General features: G+C 32.1%; 1 non-coding gene across 1 annotated transcript; it reads left to right on the top strand.

Moving 5' to 3' along the window:
* The first annotated feature begins 10,517 nt into the window (after positions 1-10,517).
* Positions 10,518-10,590, top strand: Trnaf-gaa (transfer RNA phenylalanine (anticodon GAA)). Its single transcript has one exon. It is a non-coding gene; the product is annotated as a tRNA-Phe (tRNA).
* The last annotated feature ends 418 nt before the right edge of the window (positions 10,591-11,008 follow it).

Raw genomic sequence — 11,008 nt, 5'->3', positions numbered from 1 at the left:
CATTCGTTTCCATGTAGAATATATAAATGTACCAAAACTTATTATAAAGTTACTCATATTAACTTTTGAGTTTCTCATCGGTTCCTCTGAGTTATTTGGTACCTCCATATAAAACCTTACCCTTGTAGCTTTACGTTTAGTTAATCGTGAATAACTTACTTGATTAGGTTTATTTGGTTTAACTTCTTCATGTTATAAATATGGATAATTTAATCTAAATAATAATATATAATCCGGTAACGTTATTTATCGTGTTAAACTCAGTAACCGAGAATGATTTAGACGCATCCGGTTCATGATGATGAGTATCGTAGTCTTCCTGAAATATGCGAAATAATAATAAATTCATTACGTTATTGTATCCGAATTGTATAATGAAAATAATGTTTTGAAATGTTTATTTAAAAGTTATATGGCTTCCTCGTGGAGCTTATCCCGCCGTTCTAATTATGTTTGGTCGATAAATACCGACGTGGTAAATTTTGGGGTACATAGAGGTTTAATTCCTTTTTTTTATTATTTATTTATATTATATATAACTATTTTACACAAATTAAGCATGTATTAAAGGATTCACGTATATACAAGCTATATCGGTCCATTCATATTTATGTTATAAATTCTACGAGTTATATTTTGTTCATTTTTTTTTTCTTAAATGGAAACTGACCAATAGAAAAAAACATGATAGGTTCCAAAATTTTATACTAGTATTTTTTATATATTATCTGTAACATTTCATTTTCAGAAGTAACTTTAAGGCAATTTTAAAATAATATAAATTTTTAAAATCAGATTCTGCTTTAGCTATTAAAGTAAAATATTTATTTTTGTAAACTGGTCAACCTTCCAAGATATTTTAAATTATATCAATCAATCAATTTCATTAATATAATAGGTTTTTTAAATATTAATTATAAATTAAAATTCTTAGTCTATTTTGTTAAATCCTTGTACAACAATGGATCTAACAAAACAAACAAACACAAGTAAATAAATTACAGATCAACTGCTCGTTACAACAAACTTATAACTTTGTTACTACGATAAGAACTTGTAGTTCTTAACAAAATATCGGTATTAAGTTTCTTCCACGTTCTCGAAACTCGATATTAAATTATACGATAGATCTTGCTCGAAAAACAATGAAATATTGAACGGTTGAGGATTTAGGTGTGTGTTAATAATTCAATTCTAGCCCATTATTAACATCCATTTGATAGGAAAGTAACAATGATCGATGTCTCAACATTTATTACGGAGTTATTTATGATTATAGTAGGTAGATGACAAATTGGCTACCTCTTGAAGAGGACACCTTCTGCGACCACCGTTCAGGTCTGTCTCATTACAGGCCCATAGCAATCACTTCCTTGTTTTCAAGATAATAGAGTCCATTATTAAATGTCAACTCATCCGGTACCTAGAAAAGCACTAGCCGATTGGTGACTGCTAATCCGATTTCCGTCGTAATCCTCAGCGATATTCAAAAAAATGGCTAAAAAGCCGTGATCCGTCCTTATTCGAGGTACCCTAAGGACGCGCATATTCGGAGCACTTAAGTGGGCTCCCAACATCTTGCTTAAGTATTTATGAATCGACTTCCCACCCTGTGATGCTGAAGAGGCTATTAGAGAGCCAAAAGTAACACTTAGTCCGAAAAAAAAATATGAAATTCTCTCTGTAAGTTGTATTAACGAATCCTTACGTAACTAATGCTCCACCAATCTGGTAACTAAAAGTATGTTCTTTGTTCCTATTATATAATAACACTGGCTCACAAGCCTTGCGGCAACAATGATTACAAGATTAAGAAAAAATCATATTACCCAGACGTACTTGTACAGACCCATACCGCCAAACAGGAAACAAAGACTAAACAATAATATGAAAAGGTGATACAGCAGAAATTTTTATCTTGATCTTTGCTATCTATGATTATAAACACGAATTAAGCACCTGAAGTTGTATTAGTCTGGGCTCGGACCTGCAATCGTCAGTTGGTTTACTTCTTCTAACCACTGAGCCATCTCGACAATTCTATAATTTCATTGGCAAAAAACAGCGCCTTATGGCTCGCAATAATTCAACAATAGCTGATAAAAATAACAGGAACGCTTATTTTAAAAAGGCCAAACGAGTTTTTATTAAATCACAATGCGGTTTTAATCAGAGTGGTGTGAAAAATCACGCTATTTGTACACGTCGACGCGTACACGATTCAGAGTTTTTACCATTACGTTCAAGTAAAACAATCATTTACATAAAATAAAAGCGCGTATATTTCACGTTGATACGTTCCTATAGTCGTATATTTTGTTACGTACGCAACAATTTTATTCCACTATAATATGAAAAATAAGCGTATGATAGCGTTGTATTTAAAAAAAATACATTAAACATACAAAGTAAATTCTTTTACTATGCTATTAATCGTTTATATATTAAAAGAAGATAAAACTTGGTGGTAGGGCTTTGTACCCACTTACCAGCTATTTCACCTCCAGACAGCAATTAGTATTGCTGTGTACCAGTTTGAAGAATGAGTGAGCCAGTGTAAATATGGGACATAATGATAGTGCGATGCTGATGTAAGGAATAGCTAATATTACAGCGCCAATATGTATTAGCAGTGATGACCTTTAACCGTCAGCTAATCCATTTACTAGCTAGCTACATTAAAAAAAATGTGCTGTCGCGTTAATAGTGTAAAATTCTAAATTTAAAGCAGGGAAATATACCCTTAATTTCCCTGCTTTAAATTTAGAATTTTATTTTTTCTATACTAGTTGGTGCCCGCGGCTCCGTTTGCGTGATTTTAAGCCTCAAAAGTGGGAGTATTATATGGTTGACATATCTGTGCATCTTTGAGTCTGTCGTCGCATTGTAGTTCCCAATAAGTATTTGTTGCTATGTTACCCCGAGTTAACTACAGTATATTATTGAAAACCGCATCCAAATCGGTAAAGCCGTTTCCGAGATTAGCGGTAACGAACGAACAGATAAACAGACAAAAATTCTAAAATTCGCATTTTTGTGTTATATTGCGTTATTAAATACCCCCAGTACAATTTTTTCTTAGATATCTTCAATGTACAGATTTTGATCAGTTACGATTTTATTATATGTATAAATCTTCCGGTATAAGTTCTACGTACATTTTCTAATTCTTTTTTTTAGTAAGGCATTACAAAAAATTGTCTTATCATTTATAAGTATAGATAAAGTTAGGTATATAAAAATATAAGACAATTATAATTATGAAGAAAAGTTAATCACATGCCAGGATATTGCTAAAAAGGCAATTTTTCGTTTTAATTGAGTTTCTCTTCGAAGGTATACGATCCATCCTCCGAGGATTGCTTCCAGTATTATAACAATAATTTATTTATGTATAAAATGTACCGATGACATCTTTATTTTGTACTAGTTACCGTGCGCGGCTTCGATTACATGAGGGGAGAGGCGGGACACGTGAGAAGTTCCGTATGTCATTTTCTCAAACCTTATCAGTCAGTTGAATAGTTAAAGTGAACAAATAAATATTATTTTCACATTTATGATTTTTTTTCAACGCTTATGTGGCAAACGGAATGGAAAGTGACTACCACCGCCCATAGACATCTGCATCACCAGATGGCAAGCAGATGCGTTGCCCGCCTTTAAGAAATGTGTAGTTTGTTATGAACGAAACAGAGATGCGTCTGAGATTAATTAATTACGGCATTAATTTGATATCCTAACGGCTTTGTCGAATTAATTATAATGACCTTTACATTAAAGGGCTTATATCAGTATCAGTATCAGGGTTTATTCATAAAACACCTGACTTAATCACAAGAAAAGGGATATAATAATTTGTTTTATATTTTTAGAACGAGCTACCCGGCCCGGCATCACACGGTTACAATAAGGGTCTATATAGAACTTCTACATACATATTTTTTTTTGCATTTTTTCCTGTTAGTCAAGTTGAAATTCAGGGCTTTTCTCTTTCATAATATGATACTCCGTTTTTTAACGAAAACCGAATTAAAATTTCTTGCCTAGTTTAAAAGATCTAAGCATATAGACGGCTGGAAGTGACTTTGTTTTATGTTATGTAAAGACATTCATCTCTGTTTAATTTTTTTTTATATTTTCCAATAAATAGCCAATTTTGTTTTGGTTTTTTAATTATAGAAAGGCTTATAATAAGAGTCATGTACATATATAACAGCTTGCACGAAGGAAGCGTTGTAAAAATACGTATTATGAATAACTCGCAGTTTAAGGTTTTCAGATCATAGAATATTAATATGCGTAAAAATAAAAAAAAATTCAATCATTAATTATATCAAAACCTTACTTAAAAATTATAATTAAAAATAGTATTTTTTGTATTATGTATTACTGTGAAATAAAAATAACTAATAATTGGTAAAAATTGTTCAAATTTCTCAATTAAAACTTATATTAAACTTTAAGGGTTAGTTCCATCCGATTCCAGTTCAATTCTGTAATCTACGTACTGTATCTATCGCACCACACTGCCCAATATAATCAGCATAAATAAACTGCCTCTAAAATTTAATTTATGATACAACATAATACAATTGTAATGAACAGTCTTCAGCTATGCTAATATATGTAATACTATTTTCCGGGATAAAAAGTGTTATTCCAGACTTTGAGCGAAATTTGCTCCAGATCTATTCAGCCGTTCTGGCGTGATTCAGTAACAAACTCTCCGTACAAACCTTCGCATGTAATATAAGATTTTAAATTAACATGGTTATTTTTATTACTAACAGTATTTAAAACGGGATATTTACCATGTTTTTTTATTTGGTGGAGCTCGATATTCTGAACAAGACATTCGTAGATAATGTCGAAATATCGAGCTCCACCAAATAAAAATAAAAAATATTAAATATCCCGTTTTAAATACTGTTCGCATGTAATTTTCGCCAGACGATAGCACATAATTATTACTTTGTACAAAGATTGGATCGATTCAATTACTTGGGATCGTAAATAGGTTTAGATGTATAATAACCATCCGATGTATGTACAAAATGAAGAAAAATTACTTTCACACATACTCACTTGTATTTACACACGCATACAGCACACTTGTACACGCATATTATATACACACAAAATCCAAGTTACTTGATGGATTTGTGCAAACACGTCGGAGTATTACTGAGTTCCAATTCAAAGCGTGAGTGCGAGGTGCTTGGGTATATTCATATATTTATATATTAAGAATGATTTGCTATTATTAATTATTCTAAAGAACAAACAAGTTAATTTTATAATACGAAGCAAAATTACATATAACGAATATTTATATTATATCGATTATATTACTTTTATATACAGTAGCAGTGTGTGTATTTAGTATACTTACACGTTTACTCTCTATGTGTGGGTAGATCATTTGGTCATGTATATTTTGTTGAGTAATTAAATGTGACTAATTGCTTATATTAATGTATTTCATTTTATGTGAGCCGGTTTAAATCCTTTTTTTTTAAATATCATTTTAATGTTCAACTTGACATATTTTAGCTATATTTTATATTTATTAATATGTGAGTGTTTTTATTTTCTTTTTAGGATATATTGTTAATCTACGTATAGTTATGTATAATAATCGCAAAAGCTCTACAGAGTATAAAACAAAATCGCTTCCCGCCTGTACGTTTAGATATTTTAAACTACGCAACGGATTTTAATGCGGTTTTCGTCAATAAACAGAGCGATTCAAGAGAAAAATTTATACGTATAATACATATTAAGAGTTGAGAAAAGACGAGCAATTAAACATTCGTAGCCGAAAGAAAATATCTCTTTATGTTTGTTCTTTAATCTAAAAAATGAATATAGACCCTTAGTCCCTTACCCCTATTTACACGGGTATTTACCCTAGACAGGTAAATACCCGTTAGAAGCCGGAACGAGTAGCTATTAAAGAGAATATAAATTATACGTTTACAAATATCGTAACGAATACCGCTTAATAAATGAATATTCTGTGCTACGAACCTTGCCAACTCGTAACATGTTTGTTAAAATATTATTACTCGTTTCATTAATAAATTATATTTGCGAATTGTAAATACGTTCCAATGTTTAAGCTGTATGTTATTATAATGATTATATAATTGTTGGATAACATCACATAAAGTTGCTTTATATTAAACAAATTAAATAATTTATTAAAACCTTGTATCGTAGCAAATTCTAATTAGTTTTCATTTATAATAAGGATATGTTGTAATTTATCAATGTACAATTGTATTATTGAGGGAGCCGAGGTGGCTCAGTCGTTAGACTAAACATATGTAAATCTCAATCGAGAATACGAATTTAAGTCCGGGCAATTACTTCTAAATTTTCATGTATCTAAATTGTGCAAATAATAAATTTCATGTTCGGTGCTTAGTTAAGATGTAAGGAAACCTGCACATGCCAGTTGGATATATTTTTATTTATCAACCTGCAATGGAACAGTGGGAAGAAAGCACCGAAACATTCTCGTTAGGGCAAGGAGGCCTTAACCCAGCTGTTATTTTACGATAGTATGTTTCGACCTCAGGATGTTTCCCTGATGATCCTTTCAATACAGGTGTTATGTAATCCCTTAGGTATAGCATCATAATTAGAAATTTTAATACAAATTATCAAGAATATGTACCGCTGTGTTCGAGTTTGAAGGACAATCAATGACAATAGATATAAGAACGGCTTAAATAAGAAAGGCCGTTTGTTCTACGCATGACTCTTAAGTTATGGCGGATAGCCGTCCCAACAGATTATGAGAAATAGAACAGAAAGGACATATGTGTTTGCCCACATGAGGAGATATGCTCCTACGTTGTATTTTATGTATTTGAGGAGGTTCTTCTATGATTTAAATTGGATCCAGTAGATGACGCTGCGATCGGAAAGTAATTACAATTAGGCACGAGCAGTTAATATTGTATAACTTTATATTTCCTACAGTGCTTGTGTTTATTACTTTCGAACAGGAAAGTAACGGATATGTTTCATTTCGGATCTGGATATAGAAACGGATATATGAATGATATTAAATTGGTTTCAGATACGATTATCCGATTGGTTACGGATATTTGATTATTTAGAAATTGAAAAGAAAAAAATACATGATATTAATTTGACTTTACTTGTACTATTATTTAATATCAGATATAATTACAGAACTTTAAAATACAAGTAGCTACTATCTTTAAGTATATCAGTTGCCTATTTGAATATTTTCAATACTGAAAGAAAAATAATTAAACCAATCCGAGTTTATCCTATTATAAATAAAACTAGTTTGATTTCGATAAATAAAACAAAATTGTATTCCGATTCATATGATCGTTGCTTTATATGAAAAACGTGCATATTTTGGTCTTTTTTTACAACATTTAAATGGAAATATTAAAAACGATGTTACGAAAAAATGTTGGCTACATCCGCGATCCTAATTTCAACGAAAACTAAAAATTACGTATTCGAATCTTTTTCCAATCATGAAAAAAACTCCTACCTTTTTAATTTTAATTTTTTTTCGATACTTTATAATAATCTTTTAGATTAGGTTACGTTAGCGTTTTTATAATTGAATTCCAATTAGCCCATTATTTTTAAAATATATTCCACCGTTTCACTTGTTGAGGGGCTTTGTACAAGCCCGGCTGGGTAGGTGCATCCCTTATTAGATGTTCTGATGTGAGTGAGCCAGTGTTAATACAGGCACAAGGTACATAATATGTTATCTTCCAAGATTAGTGGTGGATGTAAGGAATGTCGTACAAAGAAATTTCATACACATACAGTGGCGATGTGCGCTATAGTGACCATCTACGAACAGGTGGCCTCTTTGCTCGTTCGCCTATCCGTTACATAAAAAAATAACCGCTTATTAAGAATTAAGAACAGCTCATATTGTTATATAATGAAATATTTTATGGTCGGTCTATAATCTATAAAGATTTTATTATTATTAACATTTTTACATTACATTACATTAGCAGCCTGTAAATTTCCCACTGCTGGGCTAAGGCCTCCTCTCCCTTAAGAAGAAGGTTTGGAGCACATTCCACCACGCTGCTCCAATGCGGCTTGGTGGAATACACATGTGGCAGAATTTCGTTGAAATTAGACACATGCAGGTTTCCTCACGTTGTTTTCCTTCACCGCCGAGCACGAGATAAATTATTATAAACACAAATTAAGCACATGAAAATTCAGTGGTGCCTGCCTGGGTTTGAACCCGAAATCATCGGTTAAGATGCACGCCTTCTAACCACAGGGCCATCTCGGCTATTATTGTTAACGATCATTACAAATTTTCTAGTACCATATATATGTTTTATATGATGTATTTTATGTCCTTAGAAAAATAACTGTATTAAGGTTTCAGAATATCCCGCCACGGTTTTATTAATGAGACAATAAATCTTTTAATCAGTTGCTACTCCCATTGAGCCCTTTGGAATTAGTTGTACTGATAGCAAGAGGCCTGATGGATTGATGCTAGATCACTGAAAATGAGGACATGCCCTTTTCGGTGACGTCACATCTGACACATTGACCCCGTGTCATGTCACCCTTGACAGCGGCTTACGTGACGAAAGCCTTGATGGAAATTTTTAAAGTCGATATACAGTGCAAAATATCATAATGTTTTTACAGTTCTTTCAAACAGTAATTTAATAATTAAGTATTTTTAAAACTATTCTAAGGTTAGAAACTTACTGAATCGTCAACTGTGTGCGTAATAATACATACCCATATAGATATATTTACTTATAATCTTAAGAACAAAGTTTATCTCATATCTGGTTACTTTATAGGAACTGGCTTGGTCCACCACTTTGGATCACGGTAGCATGCGAAAGCGATCCCTTGGCGCTCACCGATAAGACGGGGAGGGTTATCGCTGGTTTTTTAGTGGGTATTCCGGTGTGCCGCGAACATCTTGGGCACCGGCGAATCCCACATACCCCTCCACTTCCACGTGGGGGAAACGCGTAACGTATGTTCTCATCGAAAAAAAAAAATGAACCTTCATCCGAAGAACAATTCAAACAAAAATAGACCGAGTGCTTTTTCAAATTCAGCCAAAACGGCCCTATAACTCGAATACGTTAATCTCAGAAGGAGATTGCGAGCTTTGTTCATTCATTCTTCTATCATTGCGGTCACTGTTCCATCAACATATTCCGATGACGCGTTACTAAGTAGTTAAGACAGACGCAAATATAAACTAATTGCCCTTTTAATTAGTGGCTGCGATTTGTGTATGTTCGTCTGAAATGGTACCAACTTAACAGTGCGCCAAAAGCGATAGTTTGTATTCTTGAGTGTCCGTTTGAAGAGTAAGTGCACCAGTATAAAATACAAATCATAGACATGAATTACGAGCATACAGTCTTGTCTATTCCAATCGAAGAAGGAATAAATATAAACGAACCTTAGATTTACGCGTTCCACGCAATTTGCTAGTAGTTCAGCTATATTTTATTTTATTTTATTTTCATTAGGACAAGCAACATCATCATCATCTTCCTGCCCTTATTCCAATTTTACTTGGGGTCGGCGCAGCATGTCTTCTTCTTCCATACTTCTCTGTCGGACGTCATCTCACAAGTAACATTCTTTCTAAACATATCGTCATACAATCCATCCATCATTAGGACAACCAACAGTAGATACAATATTACATCCAAAATAAACAAAATATTAAATTTCAAAATTATCAAGACAAAATTTCTACTACTTACAGGTAGTCTCACCGTGCAATATCATATTGTACAATGTATGTATTGAAAATATAAATTAACAGAAGCAATAATTAAAAATAAGAAGTATAATACATTTTTTAACTATTATATAATGAATAATAATGAATAAAACCAATAAGATAAACCATAAAATTAGAATTAAGCACAAATAAAATTCTTTATTTTTCGATTGAACTGATTGCGACTATCGTGACATGTCTAAATCTTTTATGTGAATACTGATGGTGATTTATAACAATGATAATCTCGATATGATGGAATTTTTGTGCACTAATAACAGTTCTTGATAACTTATATCCTCTTCAAGGTTTAGCTGACCTTCAAAACACATTGTTTTCGCAAATCCATAATGAATATCATTGATTATTATATCCGACGATATCGCGTCAATAAAATGTTGTTAATTTGGGTTTTGTCTTTTTGTGGTTGAACTCGAATAGACTAAGTATAGTTATATAAATTTTTCTATGGTTGCATATTGACAGTGTAAGGAATACGTTGATGGTGACATTTAACAAATAGTTGGTTTGTCTGACTTCCTATTATAAAATAAAAATAATTTTACTATTTGTAAAATTCTTAGAAACGGAAAACTAATTTGTACACAATGTTATTGAAATATGTATTTTTTGGTTTTAAAATCAAATAAAACCTATGGTACAACACACAGTACCCTTTATTCGTTTAATATATTGATACAGATTAACAACAGCCGGAATAGCTCAGTTGGGAGAGCGTTAGACTGAAGATCTAAAGGTCCCTGGTTCGATCCCGGGTTTCGGCAGAAATATCTTTTGCATCTTTTTATCTATGATTATTAATTTTGATAAAAGTAAGCAGATTTAATTAGACTTTTTATGAATATATCTTAAAATATTTACAGCCAAACATGACGTACCGTGACAACTTAGAATAAGTCTCTCCTTCCTCTGGATAAGATTAATATGTCTTTCAAAACCAGCGATACTACCGTGCCTTCGAGGAAGCCCTCGCGAAGCTATTGCAGCAGTAAGATTACCTACTTATATGAGAAATTGTCTACCATATAAAAAAAAAAGTATTATATTATATTATAAAAGCATTGCCATGCGATTTTTGCATCCCAAAACCGTAAGAGTCCAGTTTTTCGATTGATCTAATTTTATTTCCATGGTGAAATTTCCTATAATTTTATTTTTATATAAAATAGTTTGGCAGTTGGG

The sequence above is a fragment of the Vanessa tameamea genome, chromosome 9 (assembly GCF_037043105.1).
Source record: "Vanessa tameamea isolate UH-Manoa-2023 chromosome 9, ilVanTame1 primary haplotype, whole genome shotgun sequence".
Classification (NCBI taxonomy): Eukaryota; Metazoa; Arthropoda; class Insecta; order Lepidoptera; family Nymphalidae; genus Vanessa; species Vanessa tameamea.
Note: the sequence above shows the minus strand (reverse complement) of the source record. Positions and strands in the feature narration are given on the sequence as shown.